Below are 19494 nucleotides of genomic sequence, written 5' to 3'. Positions count from 1 at the left end.
CAGCTCCAAAATCTCTTCTGATCCTTTGATTTTATTATTTCATGGGCAAATGTCCAGTGCTGTTCTGTATCCTCGTATACTTGAACCTTGCCTTCCTATACTCTTTACGAGTAGTCAATAGCTTCTCTCGTAAGGATTTGTAATCTATGTTGGTGTATGTGCATTTGCGCAGTAAGATGTTTAATTTATGTTTAATACTCAACATAGCTTGCTTGTGCTCACTAAGATAGGGTTTTGTTGGGGGGGATTATTTGAACTTTTAAGTCTCTTTATAGATAGATTTTTTTTAAGGTCCTACATTACCTGTTCCCACAGTAGTGTCGTCAGCTGGCCGCTAAACTCATGGTTCAAGCTTTCCAAGAAGTCAACCACCTTCTCTTCAATTGCTTCTTGTTGGTCCAGGGTCTACCGTAGTTTTCTAATAGGCTCCAATGTTGATTCTTTCCCAATCAAGTATTTTTTTGGGCGGGAGCTCTGCTTGGATAGGACTTTTCACCTTAGGACGGCATGATCCCTTTCCACTGAAGGGATTACCACAAATTCCAGGAAGAATTGAAAGTGGGCGACCGAAATCCATATGTAATCCAAGGTAGCCATTTTGAAGGTCGGTACATGGGTATAAGCGGCAGGCGAGTCTGAATCCAGTCTGCCGTTTAAAATACGGAGCCCTAGTTGGTTTAAGCACACGGCCACCTTTGTTCCTTGATTATCCTTCAGTTGGTACTAGCACCTTATATCTGGAATAGCCCACATTTGGTGGTCCAATGAGAAGAGGAGGGAATGGTCCGGGTCTGTCTCCAATAGGTTAGCATTAAAGTCTCCCATTACTAGCCACATATAATTTGGGAAATGTACGAGAAGATCTCTCATGATAGGGAGAATTTTATTAAAGGTTAATGCTCGCTTGATTTTAGAGGTATGAAGAGAGATACAGCCATTTGTTGTTTCAAATGATTTTTTCCCAGCTGTTGTGACTGGATGTTGATAAAAGTATAATCGCCTTGCCCTTCAAAGATTGGGGAAACCTTTAGGGCCAAGTTGTTCTTCAGAGCGATTAATACACCTCCTGACACATGACCGCCTACTTGAGATGCTATTGCACAGGATTCATAAACTGTGTAGTCCTCCCAGGCATTAGTTTACAAGGACCAGGGCAATAGTGTCATAGTTTTTCAAAAGATAGGTCATTAATCTTTCAACTTTTTCCATTGTTAGACCTCGGATTTTCCAGGAACATATTCTAAGGTGGTGAGCAGTACCTTCACTGGTTTAATATCCACTCGAGGTGTTATGTGCTTCACCCTAAGGCCTCGGAGACCAAAGACCAGTCTTGAGAGTTCTGTCATTTTAGCGCACACTGGCAGGAGCCTCCTGCTCTGGATGTTGCTATTTGTAGCGGGTTCTTTTTCCAGGGCACTGTTTGGGTATCCGCTAGGGAACTACACAGAACTAGGCAACTGCCTGGTTATATCATTGTTAGACAAAGTTGGAATGTTGAAATCCTTTGAGGAATTAGGGATTCTATCCTTTAAAAAAGCAGGGTACTTAACTTTGGTCGCAAGACTAGTCTGAATGCCCCAGTCGCCCAAACAATCTTTATTCATCTGTAGGGCTTAGGCCATATCTTTACTGTAAAGGGTTACAACTGTGGTCTAATTTATTTGGCCCTGTTCTGGGGCGATAAAAGCAACACTTTCAATGTCTGTTGTTTTTATATTTTCTAGTCCTGGAAGAAGCGAAAACAGGTGGAGGAGGTTTCCTATTGAGGGTGTCCCATTTCCCCTGGGATAGATACTCAGGGTACAGCGTTAATTTTTTACCTTCTTGGGGTGATTGGATTGTTTCAGCATCGTTCAATGCAGCTTTATTCTTCTGATGTAAGAGTTTTATTACTGAGTCATCTTTGGGCATCTCGATCATAAGAGGTTGATTTAAACATTCTGGTTTGTTCACTTTAGAACAGTGCGGACTGACCTCATAAGGTACTACTTTCTCTTTTATACTCCCTTGGGGGACTCCTGCCTATTCCACTATTTCGAGGGATTTCAATGCCTTCTCGTTTTGTTTCTTTTCGGGGCCATCTATAAGATTAACTTGTATGGCTATCTCCTCTGTGGGTTTTCTTATGTTATGACCCTCTTTCTCAGTTTCACATAACTGTCTTGAGTTGCTGCAGGACAGGTGCATACGTCTTCCAACCATAATCCCCAGTTCTAACACCTGATTTATAATTTGGTGGGCAGCCCGCTCTCTGCCAGGGCAACAAAGTTTATTACTCCATCACCCGGTCTGAGGTGCTGCCAGCCAAATTTAGAAATGTCTGCTGGCCCACTGGACAGTTCTAGCATTGGCACTGTCACAGTAAACATACAATGTTTTTTTATTTTCAAAAAGAAAATCCCAAAGCAGGATTTTCTTCTTGAAAAACAAAACAATGCTCCCCTTGCCATGTTTTTTTTCTGGTGGTGACAGGGATTAAAAAGCAGTGCCATGTATGGCCATCTAAATTACAGATATACAGCCAAACCTCAGATGCCCTTACTCCATCAGATCCATAATCAAAGGAAAGTGAGCTCAGAAATTAACAGGTCCAACTAGTATCACATTTTCACTTTTTAATCTTACCCCTGTATATTGCACCTATATTAAATGGTATATTTTTCGATACATTAGGTAATTTTACTCACCACCATGGATCCCCAAAAGTACTTTCCCTCGGAGGGAGGCAGTACTCACTTAGGGAAGCAAGTACCTAGGTGTAAAACCCAATGATGAAACCACCCAATGATATAGCATAGTGGTGATTACTTACACCACCAGTGGTGAAGGTTGATTGAAGGTTTCGGGTCCACATTGGAGATACCCTGACCCAAAACAACTATCCGAGCTCAGTCTCCTTTGATTATGAATGTTATGAGTGTGAAAGTGGAGTGATCTCTACAAAACCTCTATCTCCCCCTTCTCTAGTTTTTTACCTTACCCATCATGCCATTTGAAGGGTTTGACCATGGTTGAGATGGGGTAGTTTCTGTTGTTGTCAAACTATGGTACGCCTAAAAAAAAATGGTTGGGCAGATCATGATGTTGGCGTGGAGGGAACTACATCACCATTGTGACAGGGTTCCCTCTGTTCCAAGATTTATATGAGGCCCATAGTCTCTAAAATGAAAGTCAAAAACCTTCAACTGAGCAAGGTTGCAAGCTGTATCCAAGAAGGCACTTTTGAAGTCAGATAGCTGTTGGACAAGGTCTCACTGAAGCTGTTGGATCGTCCAGGAAAAGCACTGAGGTGGATATCCAAATTTCATTCCTAGGGAAGTCCTCATAAATGTTGGATACTTTTGGTGCATTTGCCCAGTCAAGATTTCTACGTTTGGACTTAGTTTCTTTTTTAGAGCTCAGAATCCTCCGGCCTTTGCACCTCAGCAATTCCTATCAATGCTGCAGTTCAGGGTGGACCTCAAGACTATTCCTTGGCGGTGAACTCCGCTCTGCTCGCGGAGTTTGCAGGGATTTCCGCACTCCGCTTTATGCGGAGCTCGCAGATTTCTGAAAAACTCTGCTCCACAGAGTTTTTCTCTTGCTCACGTTCGTCAACGTCAAGTTGGCGAGCACAAGCGAGGAAAATCCACCTGCCGGGGAGATTTCTCAACGCAGGCAGTCAGATTTCTCATTGCGAGTGGTCATGTATGTTTGCGACCGTTTGCGTTGAGAAACTATCCGCTCAGTTTGAGAAAGCTGCAGCTCGAGTAAAAATCTACTCGAGTTGCAAAAAGGAAGCAGTGCCCGCTTACGCTATGCATGGTGCTGTTCGTGATGATTGCACATTGCAGACAAGCACCTGGCACTGAAAATCACTGCGAACAGCAGTATCGCCTAGTAGAACTCTGCAAACTTCACCCAGGCTTATTCAAGACTTGGCTTTTTGACAGAATCGCAGACCCTTCCCCCCACCGCCTTGAGACCCACACTGGTGAGTAGTCACACTTTACAAATTACAGATTGATTGATTGATTGTTTGATTGAGTAGGTCAAGGTTGCAGGCTGTACCTGTACCTGATAATGAGTTCCACGAGACAGGATACCTTCTCTCTGAGGGCCTGCTGAGACGGATTACGAAGAAGCTCCTAGTGGGAAAAACTTGTTTCTTCAGTCCAGAGAATTCATGCCTCAAACAGTTTTGCCTCAGTGGATTTTCCCGGTCCTCTGGAGGTCGGCAAGCACAAACATTTTCTACATTTCATGTTTTCAGAGTTGTTAGGAAAAGTCCAGTTAGACATAGTAAAGGGTCCGAGGACCTCAGGAACGGCACTTGGGGTTCAAAACTCACTCCAGCTGAGACCAGCAGTTGGGTCCAGTCCAGGTCCAATTACTCATGGTGTGCTCGGCACTTCAGGGAAAAGGCCTCGTGCAACTTGTGTTGTCCCTGTAGCCACACAAAAGGTAAGCCAACTGACCCCTTGTAATTCACTTGTTTGTCCTGAATATAAATGGCAGCATGTTGAGCCCTTCAGGTTCCTCACAGGTCTCAAACAGCAAGTGCAAAGCTTCTCCTCTTCTTCTACAGGTTCAGAAAGTGTTCTGAGGAGAGTGCTTTGGGGTGCTATATTTATGGTTGGCAATAACTGGAGGTTGGGACTGACTCCTATCTCCTCTCTAAACAATGGGGTAAAAGATTCCAGGGTCAACCCTCTCCATTCTTGCTGCACCTTCTGTTTGCCCTATTGTAAAGAATCCCACAGTGTACCTCACTCCTAATGGGGAAACCCTACATCCCTAGTCTGGTGCCTGTGTGGCCATCCAGAGGTGTGGCCAAGTAAATGAGTCCCTTCCTCTGCAGTCACTGAAAACTTGTCCTGTTGTTAGCTTCCCTCCTACTGGTTTTCATGCCAGCATGACTGGGGGATAAGATTTAGCCTTCTCCAGGTCTCACCTTGCACTAACTTGTGAAAAGGCAGTTTCTTTCCAAGTTAATGAGTGGGTCTACTCTTCCTGGGCAGTTGAAAAAAATACCTCCTCACGCATTCAGGCTATTGCCCCTGATCTGGGAGCAGTTTTCATGCTTCAATAATGCCAAGTACTGGCCAGGAAGCTGCAGGAGAACTCATTCAAATTAGGCAGGAAAAATGTAACTCTCTAAAATGAACTGCTCTAAATATGTGTTACAAATCCAAATTGTATTTTTCATAAACATTAAAAATAGTGGTTGAAGGGGGCGTGGCCAACTGCCGAGCATGGCGGCTGCCTAAATCGGGAGCTCCACAAGGCTGACCGGCCCGCGCAATTATCCTGAAGACCATCCGCACATTCACCTGCCTGAAGGAGTGAAATCGGCTCGGGGAAGCAAGCGGCACACACTGATCCGCCCCCGGCAAAAATCCGACAACGAGAAGTGCTCCGTTCGGCGAAGGCGTAGTGGGGCCTGTGCCTGCCCAGCAGCACCGGCCTGGAGTGCTGGACGTGCCCGACCGGAAGTTCACCCTATTCGGCCAGGGGGCATCGACTCTGGCCGGCACCCATGTCCTACCGCCAGAAGAAAGGTACAAGCGCGAATAATAATCAGCGCGGCAGCCAGCGGACTCGAAAACGGCTGCTGCGCCGGGGTCTGAGTGAAAGTTCCCCCTGCACACGGAGTGGGCGCCCTCGGGGACCGAGGCGTCCCTGCCCGGTGACGGCGCCATCTTGAGGCTGCGCAGCCGGTTGGGCATCCCACACACACGCCAGGGCAGGACGAACTGCGCCTGAGACCGCAGCCCGGTCAATAGGACTCTGGCCTGAGGCTGCGTGGGGAGAAGACGGTACTTGCAGACTGGCGGTGCCTGCGAATGGGGCGCCCATATTGATATTGAAAGCGACAGTGAGTGAGAGGGAGAGTCGGGCTTGGCGGCACGGACACACTGATACTACAGCCCAATTGGAGGGGGATCCAACGCAATCAAATGCTGCCTGCGAGGCGCCCATAGCCCAGACGCCGCCAGCGGCGCATCGCAGCCCCACACCGAGGCATACTGTAGCGGCCGCGGGAGGGAGAGCCACGCACGTGGTGGGACACAGTGGCGGAACCCCAGGCAGACAGAGACCCGGGCAGGACATCGAGGGGCTACAGTGCATTGCGGTCCGGGCTCCTGCGATCTACGACACCAGCGCATATCCGGGGAATAGTGAGAGCAGTGGAAGGCTTGACCTGGAACCACTGGACAGACCGGACAATACAGAGCCACGCACAGCACTATGGCAGGCAAGAACACGAGGAGTACTACAACGCAAGCGAGGCTAGACAAATTTGCGTATACCCAGGGTGGCCACGCACATGGACATGGGCGTCACTCCACTGGTGCGTCCACAGACACGAACGGGACTGGGAAAGTTACACTAGAAGACATCATGAAAACCCTCACTGAGGTCCAGGCGACAGTGGGCACCATTTCCTCCGAAGTAAACCTGCTGAGAGCAGACTTCAAGAAGATGTCAGAGAGGGTATCCCAAGTGGAGGTGGTCACTAAGTCACTCATCGAGGACACCTCGGATCTACAGGTAGCGATGGAACGACTGGAAAAGACCACCAAGCAACTGCAAGAGAAGCTGGATGACCAAGAGGGGCGCTCTCGAAGAAACAAAGTCCGCATCCTAGGCCTTCCGGAATCGGAGGGAAAGGGCGCCATGGACCTATACATCGAAGACCTTATCAAAACCAAACTGCAGCCCAAAGGTCTGTCCAACTTCTTCTCTGTCGAGAGGGCACACCGGGTCCCTGGGGGTGCGGCCAAACCGGGAGCCACGCCGAGGCCGGTACTGGCTAGACTCTTCAACTTTAGGGACAGGGACGCCATTCTGCAGGCGGCAAGGGTGGCACCACCTGTGAAAGTTCAAAACTCTACTCTGGCCTTCTTCCCGGACTATACGGCTGAGGTGGCCAGACGCAGGAAGTCCTTCACTGAAGTGAAAAAGACGCTACGTGACAGGGGCCTGCCCTATTCGATGCTCTTCCCCGCCAAATTGCGGATTGTGGCTGAGGGAAAGACGTGGTTTTTCGACACGCCTGAGGTGGCACGAGAGTGGCTGGATGGTTGGAGACCGGTGGGCAAACCCCAGCGCCCGCACAGAGACCGCCAAGACCGCCGCAACGAGAAGACACCGGACCGCCGGGCAGCCAGCCCGACAACTGAACAGGGCGCCGCCGCGGGATTGGACTCCGACCTTGAGAGGGACCCGTTTGATTCCGGTCAGCCTAGCAGGGGTTGACTGCCTGAGCTCTATGCGAGATGACACGAACACAGCCCTTGGGACTTCGGGCTGATGGAACTGAGTAGGGCGGGCACTGGCCGGTGCCTGTAGGGGACTCACCAACCCCACGAGCAAGTAAGAATAGATAGGGAGGGGACTAAGCACTCTGCCAAGTTGGGGATGCGGGCGGGACTTCGTCCGTGGAGCAGGGGAGCAGGGAGGTGGTGGGGGGGGGAAGTTGTACTGTTAAAGTTTAAGTTATGGTTATTGGTCATCACTAAGTCTGCACAAGGCACAGTTACATTACTAGCCGTCAGCGCCAGGTACCCCGGCACGCAGCTCACCACACTGGCTCTACCACACTACTGCATATTGGAAACATGGGTCGTAAACCCAAATGGCACAACAAGCACGAGCAGCACCCACTGAGGGCGCCCCTGTAATGACAATGGTGCCTCCACTGAAACTGCTTACATGGAACGTCAGGGGGCTGGGGGATAAAATTAAGCGCGGTTTGGTACTGCAAACCATCAAGCGCCATAGGTCTGACCTGGTCCTGCTTCAAGAAACACATTTGGCGGGGGGCACCTGCAAAGCACTGAACAGGCGTGGCTACACCATGGTAGTACACGCTGAATTCACCACAGGCTCCAGGGGCACTGGGATACTCCTCAAGAAAAACTCATCCTTTTTGGTTACTAGCCACAGGACGGACGACCAGGGGCGTTTTGCGGCACTCTCTGGCCAGTGGGAGGGGAGGACCCTAAATGTGGTATCTGTGTACATCCCCCCGGCGCTACACTCTACAGCACTGCCAGCTCTTGGGCAGTTTCTCATCGACCTCCCGGAGGGTGATATGATCATTGGGGGGGACTTCAATGCTATAACAGACCCCTTACTAGACACCTTTCCCATGCGAGATCGCCAGAGGGGGACTGCCACGCTTCCCGGATTCCTGACTGCCCTGGGACTCACGGATGTGTGGCGTCATTTGAACCCAACGGCAAAGCAATACACACACTATTCCGCCCCCCACGATAGCCTTTCACGCATTGACTTCTTCTTCTTTCTTGGGGTGGGACTGGGTTCCATAGACAAGATGGAAATTCTACCGAGAGGCATTTCTGACCATTCCCCGATATCCCTTCACCTTACTACCAGAGAACAAAAGCGCGCTAGAATGTACCCGATATATCCCAATTATCTGCAGATTCCTGGTGTTAGGAAAAAACTTAAACTAACTATGACACACTACTTTAGCGAAAACACGGGCTCGGTCACCTCACCTTCGGTGCTCTGGGAGGCGTACAAAACGGTCCTACGCGGGGCATCCATATCGGCAATCACTGGGCAAAAAAGGGAATCTAGGGCTGAACTTGCAAATTTGGAATTGGCACTGCACACAGCGCACACGGCCCACATGACAGACCCCACCCCTGTCACCGCGCATGAGTTACAGCTCCGTCAACAGCAGCACCAAGCGCACCTCACCACGGTCACTAGGGGGCACCTAGCCAACACCGCACACCGCATATATGATGTGGGAGATAAGGCAGGGAAAATGCTGGCGTGGCTAGACAAGCGGGGCGGCAGTAACAAGGGGATACAACGCCTATATGATGCTGAGGGCCAGCTGCAGACTCACCCGGAACGAATAGTGCACACCCTAGCCCTCCACTTCCAGGGAATATACACACCGACACGATCGGTCACGGATCAGGAGGCCATGGCGTCACTCGGAAACATTTCTATCCCTGTGCTTGCTCCTGAAGCACAGCAGGAACTAGATACAGACCTGACAGAGGGAGAGATCCAATTAGCGATACAGGCATTGCAGTCCGGCAAGGCTTTGGGTCCCAACGGAATCCCTGTGGAGTGGTATAAAGCGATGGCCTCGGTACTGGCCAAGCCTCTCTTGGACATGCACAATGAAAGAGTGGAGAAGGCGCTGCTTCCACTCGACCAGCGCACGGCCACTATCGTAGCCATTCCCAAACCAGCCAAGCCGCTGACAGAATGCACCTCGTACCGGCCCATTTCTTTGCTCAATACTGAAGCGAAGATCTTGGCCAAACTCCTGGCCAGTCGTCTGACCCAGCATCTGAGTGCCCTGATACACCCCGATCAATCGGGCTTCATGCCTCACAGGAGCACAGCGCTGAACCTGCGGAGGGTGCATGGGGTGCTAGCACCGGCGCATCTTCTTACTGACCAAGCTGTGATACTTTACCTAGACGCCAAAATGGCGTTTGACCTGGTGGAATGGGAGTACCTGTTTGCTGTCCTGACCCGAATGGGATTCGGCCCAAAGTATCTTGCATGGGTGCGACTGCTCTACACCTTGCCGGTTGCGCAGGTGGTTGCGAATGGCCACATATCGTCAACCTTTCCACTGGGACGGGGAACTAGACAAGGATGCCCGCTATCGCCCCTTCTATTTGCATTAGTGCTGGAACCATTGGCAATCATGCTCCGAGCGACGCCACTATTCCGAGGCATCACTTGGGAGGAAGGGTGGGAGGACAAAGTCTCCCTGTATGCGGACGACATGTTGATCTACATGATCAACCCCAATGAGGGGGTCCCTGCCCTGTTGGCTCTCTGCGATGAGCACGGAAGGGCTTCGGGCTACACCCTAAACTGGTCCAAGTCCGTACTTTATGTACTCAAGGGCCCGGGTCCAGTGCTGCCAGCCGACTGTCCCCTAAAGATAACAACCACTTCATTTAAGTACCTGGGTATTTTTGTGACTGCCGATGCTGTGGAATTCTATGCCGAGAACTTGCGGCCGCCTCTGACACGCCTGCGTGCAGACGTCAAATACTGGGCTACACTGCCGCTGACCCTCCTAGGGCGAGCGGCACTCTATAAAATGATGGCTCTCCCAAGGTTTCTATATGTGCTTGAAAACTCCCCTTATGTGGTGAGCCCGCGATACTTCCGACAGGTCGCGGCATTAGTTTCCAGTTTGCTGTGGAGCAATGGCCCAGCACGAATAGCGCAGAATAAATTGGTTAAGAGCTGGTACGAAGGGGGGATCGCGCTGCCCAATCTCCAGCTATATTACTGGGAGTCCCAGCTTAAGGTTATTAATCACTGGAAACACGTCACACGGGAGGACCCCGCGTATAAGGCGGACTGGTCACAACTGGGGACTGAAGGCATGCTTTCAGTGCTATACAACTACCCGCAAGTAAAGACCCTGCTCGGCCCAACGCTTCACACAGCGACGCTATGGCATGTAGCACAATCGCGTCTGGGGTGGAAGGGTAAAATTACCAGGTTAACTCCATTGTGGGACACTAAAACACTGGGAAACCTGCGGACATGTAAGGGGTTCACACGATGGGATACCATAGGGATCTTGGTGGTTGGGGACCTCTGGGACAAGGGCACGGTTATTCCTTTCCCGCAGCTCCAACAGCTATACGGCCTGGGCCCCTCTGAAACGTACCGGTATGTGCAAATCCGACACGCTCTGTTGCAGGTGATCCCACCTGACACCACACTCCCGGAATCGTCACCGCTGGAAGATAGGTTACTGACCGAATTTATGGAACAAAAGGCGACCTCACTCACGTACAAAAAACTGATTAACAACCTGCCAGACCCCACACAGAATCTTAAAGGGAAATGGGTGGGAGAACTGGGTGAAATGGATGACACGGAGTGGAACGAGGCGCTTGCCTCACCGCGAGAGGTAGGCATTTCGGCCAGATTTTGCCTGGTGCAGCTTAAAATTTTACATCGCACCTACTACACCCGCACACTACTTCACAGAATACAAAGGGCACCACACCCGTACTGTCTCAGGGGATGCGGGGAAGAGGGAACTCTGCTCCACACGCTATGGGAATGTCCTCAAATCCGGGAACTCTGGAGGCAGATAATGCGCACAGTCTCACAGGCCGTCAAAGTATCTGTCCTGCCGGAACCCCGTAAGTGCCTGCTGAACATTTGGGACCCTACAGACCTAGACAGGTACGGACAACTGTGGGTCACACTGGCGGTGACAGTGGCCAAACGAGACATTGCACAGAGGTGGGGTGCCCTAGAGTCACCAACGGTAGCAGGGTGGATAAGGAATATGGACCTCCTAATGGTAAAGGAAAGAGCGGTTTATGTGTTACGGGCATGCCCCCGCAAGTGGAATAAGGTGTGGACACCATGGAACAAATATAGGGGAGAACCATGTGAGCCCCTGCCGGAGGGTGATGACTCGGACTCAGAGGAAGACGAGGACTAGCCGAAAAGGGTGTGCTAGCACAATGATGGGGGCAGCCGGAAGAATGCGGGAACGCAACACTACCTTAGGCGCAATGTTAAATAACTGTACCTGCAAAAGACTGTCTGTGGATGAACACACTCAATTGCTCAATGATGACCATAGTTGGGTTTTAATGTTTTTGTTTTTTCTAAAACTTCACATTGTTAGTCTCAAATGAATATATCAGGAATGTACTGTCAGGGATTGCCCAATGGACATGAAGCGTAATTGTGCCACGATCTGCATATGCTTGTTACTCCTAACTGCTCCAATACTTGACCATGGCACACATTGATAGTTGAGGGCACACGATATGTTTTGTTCTTTTCTCCTGCTTACACATGCTAATGCTATGTTATTGCACCTAACGAATGAAAGTATGATTATCTCTGTTGCACTCCTGACAATAAAGAATTAAAAAAAAAAAAAAAAAATAGTGGTTGAATCATTTTTCTGGCTGGTCCCAAACTCGAGATAAGAGAATTCATATTTTAATCTGTACTCTAGTTTCCTCATAGGACAGCCAGAGCCTTCCACAGTGAAAATAGCTATTGAAGCCTTATCACTGTAGGAACAGAGAAATATTAAATTCCTAGTTGTCCCACGTTTAAATTTACTAGGTCTACAGAGGGATGACATTATTATATACAAGGGATGATTTTTCATGCCAAAAAGGGTTATTTTGAGAGGTTGGACAGCAGATGTACACTGCCGCAGTCAGGCTACACTGGTAGGCCTGAATCTATGTTTCCTCAGTCACTAGTGGGTGGCTTAACAAGTGCTGCGACCCAAGGGTGAAAAGTAACTTTACATGCCATTGGTGTACTTCTTCACCATATTCTATGTCTGTGGCGGGCTGTAATGACTCGCGGGGACATGAAGGGAAGGTAAAGAAGGCTTTATTGGTTTTAGTAAACGCCTTCGATGCGCTACGCTTCTGTACTAGGGTAGAGGGGTTTCAATGTCTTTCTTTGCGGGGGAAAGACGCTCCTTCCAGAGTTCCAGCCCACTTCTTCTTCTCTCCAGGGTGCTTCTGGGGATGGAGGCACCAGTCCGGACGTTGTTGCTACCATAAAAATAAAAATAAACGTGCTTCAGTCTGGTGCTCTATATTTTACAGTGTCAGGGAAAAGGGGGGTGAGGATTCACACTGGTGCAAAAATCAGTAAGCCAAAATAAAGTGCTTTAACATAGTGCCGAATGTGCGAGGGAAAAGGGAGTGTCAGGGCCGATCGCGTGAGGTCTCAGGGTGGTTTAAAACCCTTTCTACCCGCCCAGTCTACGATACGAGAACGTACCTGGGAAAGCCACGCTTCCCCTGAAGCGTGGCTGGGCGATGCGCCTTGACGTTGGCCTCCTGGCTTCTCTGCTCGGCGGGTCGCCTCCGCTGGCGACACTTCTCCGCACCTTCTTCTCTCTACGCTGTCCTCCGCTCCTTCACCTCCGCTCACTTCTTCACTTCCTACGGGTGTACAACACACCGGTGTATCGTCTCTTCCGGTATTTACCCGGTCGTCTGCGTCACACCTGGGGGCGGGGCTTTGCTCAAGCTCGGCCCAGTTAAAGAAACACTGTTCCCCTTCCCCTTCCTGGTCGGGCAAAAGCACCGCTGGGTCGGAACGCCTCCAGTTCTCGGTTTGCTGTGTGGAAAGAGGGGAGATGGTACTGTTCATATGTCCTGGGGTCATATTCTGGTAAGTCTTGGTTTTGTCCAGCTCCCCCCTGTCACCCCCCACCCCTACTGGAATCTCCCGATCGGGGAGTGGAAAACGCGAAAGAAAGTCTGCACTACCATTATCGCCCCCTTTACGATGACATACTTGGAAGGAGAATGGTTGGACTGTCAAAAACGTAGGACCCGGGGATCGTGGGAGATGTTACGGCTCATCCATTGTAGTGGAGCATGATCGGTGTATGGGGTGAATGGGTGTCCTTCGAGATAATATCTTAACTTATCTACGGCCCATTTAATTGCCAGACATTCTTTCTCTATTGTTGGGTACTTCACCTCCCTGGGAAAGAGCTTTCTGCTAATGTACAGTATGGGATGTTCTACCCCCTCCGGGGACATCTGTGACAAAACATCTCCCACCCCATAGTCAGATGCGTCAGTGTGAAGGATAAATGGCCTTGTGAAGTCTGGGGAGGAATATACCGGACTGGTGGTAATGACTCTTTTCAGGGAGTTGAAGGCTTGCCACATCTGGAGGGTAGGACTCTGATAGGCTATGGGTTTGTACTCTTTCTTGAGGGTGTCTGTGAGGGAAGCTGCAATGTCTGAAAAGGAGGGGATGAATCATCGGTAATAGCCAATTAATCCAAGAAAAGCCCTCATCTCTTTTTTATTCCTGGGAAAGGGGGTTTCAGCTATCTCCCTTATCTTCTATATCTAGGGTTCAATCATTCGATGTCCCAGCACATAGCCCAAGTATTTTACTTTCTGGTAGCCTATGCGTGACTTTTTTGAGTTCACATGGAGTCCACCTTCCTGCAGACTCCCCAGAATGATCTGTAGATGTTGTAGATGACTTTCCCATGAGGGACTGAATATTATAATGTTGTCAAGGTATACAAGGCTAAATCCTTGGTGTTCTCTCAGAATCTCATTCATTAGGCGCTGAAACGTCCCGGGGGTTCTGTGCATCCCAAAGGGGAGAACATTGAATTCGTACAGGCCATCCGGGGTGGCGAAGGCCGTTTTCTTCCTGTCCTCCTCTCTTAAGGGCACCTGCCAGTAACCCTTGGTCAGGTCCAACGTGCTGATGTATTGTGCGTCTCTGAGTTTTTCGATTAGTTCGTCGATGCAGGGGATTGGGTACGCATCGAAGGAAGAAACGGAATTCAGTGCGCGAAAGTCCATACAAAATCTCGTACTCCCATCGGGTTTGGGCACCATCACAATTGGTGAGGACCATTCGCTCCGAGAGGGTCGGATCACGTCTAGTTTTAGCATTTCCTGGACCTCTTTCTGTATAGCTGATCTTTTTGCTGTGGGTATCCGAGTGGGCCGTTGTTTGACTATAGTTCCATCTGGGGTCTCTATTCTGTGCTCTATCATCGTGGTCTTCCCAGGCAGATCCAAAAAGAGTGACGAAAATGGAACTAGTATATTATGTAAGTTTTCTTGCTCTGTTTGTCGAAGGTCTTCATTAACCACCAGTTCTTCCAATGTTGAGGCGGACGATGCCCTCGTGGGTATGGTGAGGTGATTGGCCTTAGGGGGAGGTCCGATCCATTTCTTCAACACGTTGATGTGGTATGTCTGTGTCTTTTGGGGAGAGATTTGTAGTCTTTATGTTGTTTTTCCAATAGTATCGATCACTTTATACGGACCCTTCCATTCTGCTTGAAATTTCCTTGTGAAAGAGGGCAATAATACCAGAGCCCAATCGTTCACCTCGAGCCTTCTCCATTTCTTTCCTTTATCATAACATACCTTTTGTGGCTGTTCTCTAGGTTAGAGTAGGCTAGCTCTCTTATTTTTCCTATGTTGTTTTGAAGGGTCTGGCTATACTCCAGTAGGCTTTTTTCCTCCCCAGTCCTTACACTTCCCTGGCTTCCTTGGTCATCTCGAGTAAGCTTCTGGGTTTGCGTCCGTATAGCATCTCAAAGGAGGAACACCCCAAGCTGCTTTGCGTTTGTCCTCTGATCACATATAAGGCTAAGGGAAGGATGAGGTCCCATTCTTTCCCGTTTACCGAAAGCATTTATTTAAGGGTAGACTTTAGGGTTCCATTATAGAGTTCCACCAGTCCGTCGGTCTGCGGGTGGTATACCGATGTCCTGATCTGGCGAAGGTCCAAGAGTCGGCACACCTCCTGCATTAACCGAGACATAAAGGGGGTGCCTTGATCCATTAAGATCTCCTTTGGGATTCCTACCGGGAAAAAAGCTCCAGGAATTTCTCAGCTATAACCTTGGATGTAGGGACTCTCAGGGAAAGGCCTCGCGGAATCTAGCGGCGTAGTCTATTATGACTAGGGCATACTGATACCCCCGGCGGCTTTTAGATATGGGTCCTATCAGGTCCATCGCTACTCTTTCGAAAGGGGTTCCAATTATTGGAAGTGATTGTAAAGGTACTGCGGAGGGTCTATGGGTGTTTTCCTTTGACAGACGTCACAGGCCTGACAATGGATTTTAATGATCTTATACACCCCGGGCCAGTAAAACTATTGCAGGACATTCTGAGTTGTCTTTTTGCTTCCAGTGTGGCCTGCCAGAAGATGTGTGTGGGAATAGAACATTGTTTGCTCTCTAAAAGAGGTTGGGACCAGGAGTTGGAGGGGTTCATCTGGGTTCCCTTGCCAATAGAATAGGCCTTCCTTAATCACAAATCTTGGGAATCTGGGGTCAGGGTTGGTTTGGTTATAATGAGCCTGCTCCCATGCATTAAATAAGGTAGCGTCGTTAGTTTGAGCAAACTTAAAGCTCCTATCTGTTGTCCAAGGTTCTGGTGAGACCAAAGTAGGGATGGAGGAGGGCTCTTTGTGGTCGGATTTCTGAAAGGTCCGGGTGAACAAGTCAAGGAAGTGCGGGTTATCAGTCCCTCTAATTATTTCCTCCAGGAGGGTCTCTAAAACCCCTACTCAAACCACAAGGGTTCTTCCCTCCGTCAAGACTAGGGGTACATTGGCCACCGGATAGCTTTTGACATCTCCATGGACACACTTTATATATACTACGGTGTTTGGTACCACATGATGGGACCTTACAAAAACCCCTTGAATCACTGATTGCTTACAACCCGAGTCTAGAAGGGCCTTTATTCTCACCCCATTCACACTTACGCTTACATGATAAGCTCCTCCAAGTTTGGCTGAATACAAGATAGTCGTGGGCAGGTAGCCCACTTCCATGGGTTCTTCGGGACTTCTCTTCTGAGGACATAGACGATCTATATGCCCCAGGTGCCGCACTCGAAACATTGAGGGCCCTTAAAACTGGGGATCTCGGGCTTTGAAGGGCGCGGCATATGCAAGTCTGTTGGATGTTGGTCCTTCCTATCCACCCTGAGAGGGATTTTGGGATGCTTTTCCGTCTCCCAAGGGTGTAAACGAGGTTGAGCTCTGGCAAATGTGGAGGCCATTTCCATGGCTTGGGTGGTTGTTAGTTTGGTGTGTTGCCTTAACCACTTCTGTGTTCCGTAGGGCAAGGCTTCCAAGTACTGTTCCAAATAGATTTTATCCATTATTTCCTCTTTGGAGTGTGGGAGTTAGCCATTTGTCCGCGGCCATCTTTAAGCGGAAGAATAAAATCTTCGGATTTTTCCCTGGTGCTCCCCTTTCTTTCCTAAACCGCAACAAGGTAGGCCTCGGCATCGAGACCTAGGTAGTCCAATATGTTTGTTTTATTTGTGGCATAAGGTGCTTGGCCTTTAGCGTTAGTGCCTTGATAAGCTGCTTGGGCTTCCCCAGTTAGAAGGGGGGGGCCAAGAAAAACGGCCACTTCTCGAATGGCCACCCACAGGCTAATGCGGCTCTCTCAAAGTTGATCAAAAAGGCGTCAGGGTCTTCCCCTGGTGTATACTTCTGTAGGGAGACGCCCGATGGAGAGGGATGGTGGTTTCTGGGCTCCCTAGAGGTGGGGGCTGCTGGGTCCACTATCAGCTTTTGTAACCCCTCTAGTTGGGCCGCTATGGTATTCTTAAATGTTTCCCTGTCAGCTTGGTCCGAGTTAACTGTTGTTCTACCGCCCATCCTAATTGTTCCTGCCCTTTGACGAGGTGCTGTAGTAGGTCCTCCATCTTTGTTTTACAGATGGTTGCTTCCGTGCTCTCATTCTGCACCACTTGTGGCGGGCTGTAATGACTTGCGGGGACACGAAGGGAAGGTAAAGAAGGCTTTATTGGTTTTAGTAAACGTCTTCGGCGCGCTACGCTTCTGTAATAGGGGAGAGGGGTTTCAATGTCTTTCTTTGAGGGGGAAAGATGCTCCTTCCAGAGTTCCAGCCCACTACTTCTTCTCTCCAGGGTGCTTCTGGGGGATGTAGGCGCTGGTCGGGACGTTGTTGCCACCATAAAAAGAAAAATAGACTTGCTTCAGTCTGGTGCTCTATATTTTACAGTGTCAGGGAAAAGGGGGGGTGAGGATTCACACTGGTGTACAAATCATTAAGCCAAAAAAAAGTGCTTTAACGTAGTGCTGAATGTGCGAGGGAAAAGGGAGTGTCTGGGCCGATTGCGTGAGGTCTCAGGGTGGTTTAAAACCCTCTCTACCCGCCCAGTCTACAATATGAGAACGTACCTGGGAAAGCCGCGCTTACCCTGAAGCGTGGCTGGGCGATGCGCCTTGGCGTTGGCCTCCTGGCTTCTCTGCTCGGCGGGGCTCCTCCGCTGTCGACATATCTCCGCATCTTCTCTTCTCCGCTCTGTCCTCCGCTGCTTCACCTGCGCTCACTTCTTCACTTCCTCCGGGTGTACAACACAGCGGTGTAATGTCCCTTCCGGTATTTACCCCGTCATCTGCGTCACACCTGGGGGTGGGGCTTTGCTCGAGCTCGGCCCAGTTAAAGAAACAGTGTTCCCCTTCCTGGTCGGGCAAAAACACCGCTGGGTCGGAACGCCTCCAGTTCTCGGTTTGCTGTGTGGAAAGAGGGGAGATGGTACTGTTCATATGTCCTGTGGCCATATTCTGGTAAGTCTTGGTTTTGTCCAGCTCCCCCCTGTCACAATGTCCAAGCAGGAAATGTAAATAGGCCAATTAAGATTTAGCCAATGTTACCAAATGTTTTCAGGTCAGTGCACATTCCCTCGGGAATCATAAGCAGTGTCCTAGTATACAGAGTAAATAAAACCAACAGCATCAATCCAAGAAAAAGGGGGAGTTCAAGCCGAAAAAGGCTACTTTCTCACAGTGTCTAGAATTTTGCTATTCAAAATTGTATAGATCCCACCAGAAACCTGTGCAATTGGTGGAGTTCAATGTCCGACCTCATTTTTTTAAAGACAAAGAAGAATAAAGAAGTGTTACCAGCAGCCATTTTTTGAAGGAAAACAATATATCTGTTGCAGGTAAACAATATCACTTGCCAATAGAAAGGAATGTTGGAGATGATTCCTGCATTATTGCTTCCAATTACTGGGTTGCAACAGGATAGTTTTGTATTTAATTGTAGTGTAGTTCCTATTTTCCCAATAGGGTCTGCGCATTGGAATAACATAAACAGCAGTGTAGACATAGGACTGAGGTCATCTAGGTCTCTACTGACTATGTTAAACTTAATTTAGGTTTGCGCCAGCTAGCTTAGAGGTCACTGGAAACTTTCTTGAATGAATAGGGAGGGATAACCTCCCCTGGCTCAGACAAGAAGGGATTCAGTTTCCGACAGCCGCATAAACATGACAACTTTGCTCCCTCAGAATAAGAGTATATCTCTAGAGTTGTGTGAAAACAATAGACAGCTATTTCGCTCAGTCAGCAGTGCATACTTAGTTTCACCAGAATGCAGAGAAATAGAGAGACGGACGTTTTCAATAAAAGGTTTTATTTATTGAGCAGTCTTCTTTCTCATGCAAGAGGAATGAATTGCCACAATTGCAATACTTAAAGTAAAGTAAAGTGCGTACAGTAAAAGTAGTATTAGGAAATAATACTGTAAAAGCATTGATATGGTTTCTTAGCCATATGACTTTAAAATGGATAAAATATATACATACATAAATACATTGTCTAACGTACTCAACTGGTGCTTCTAACTAAGCCTACCCCGGTGTACCTGACCTAAGCCTAATACTTGGGAAGGGATGAGTAAGTAGCAGTTTAAGTTAAGTTGGTTAAGATTATTTTGCCAAGAATCTGCATCAGGAATTCTCTCAAGGGTTTAGTCAGCTCCATACCTTGGTAATAGAATGTGGGAGGTCTGGTATCTCTTTCCTCAGGACTCGATATCCCAGCAACCCGCAAGGGTAGGCAGGAAGCACCGGAGCTGGATTTTCTCGGCTGGAGAAAAAGACAGCGTCTCTCTCAGTGCGTCAAACGAGAGGGGCGGCTTCCGTGGGCTCT

This window comes from Lissotriton vulgaris, chromosome 10 (genome assembly GCF_964263255.1).
Source record: "Lissotriton vulgaris chromosome 10, aLisVul1.2, whole genome shotgun sequence".
In the NCBI taxonomy this organism is placed as follows: Eukaryota; Metazoa; Chordata; class Amphibia; order Caudata; family Salamandridae; genus Lissotriton; species Lissotriton vulgaris.
The sequence above is the reverse complement of the archived record's forward strand: the minus strand, read 5'-3'. Positions refer to the sequence as shown.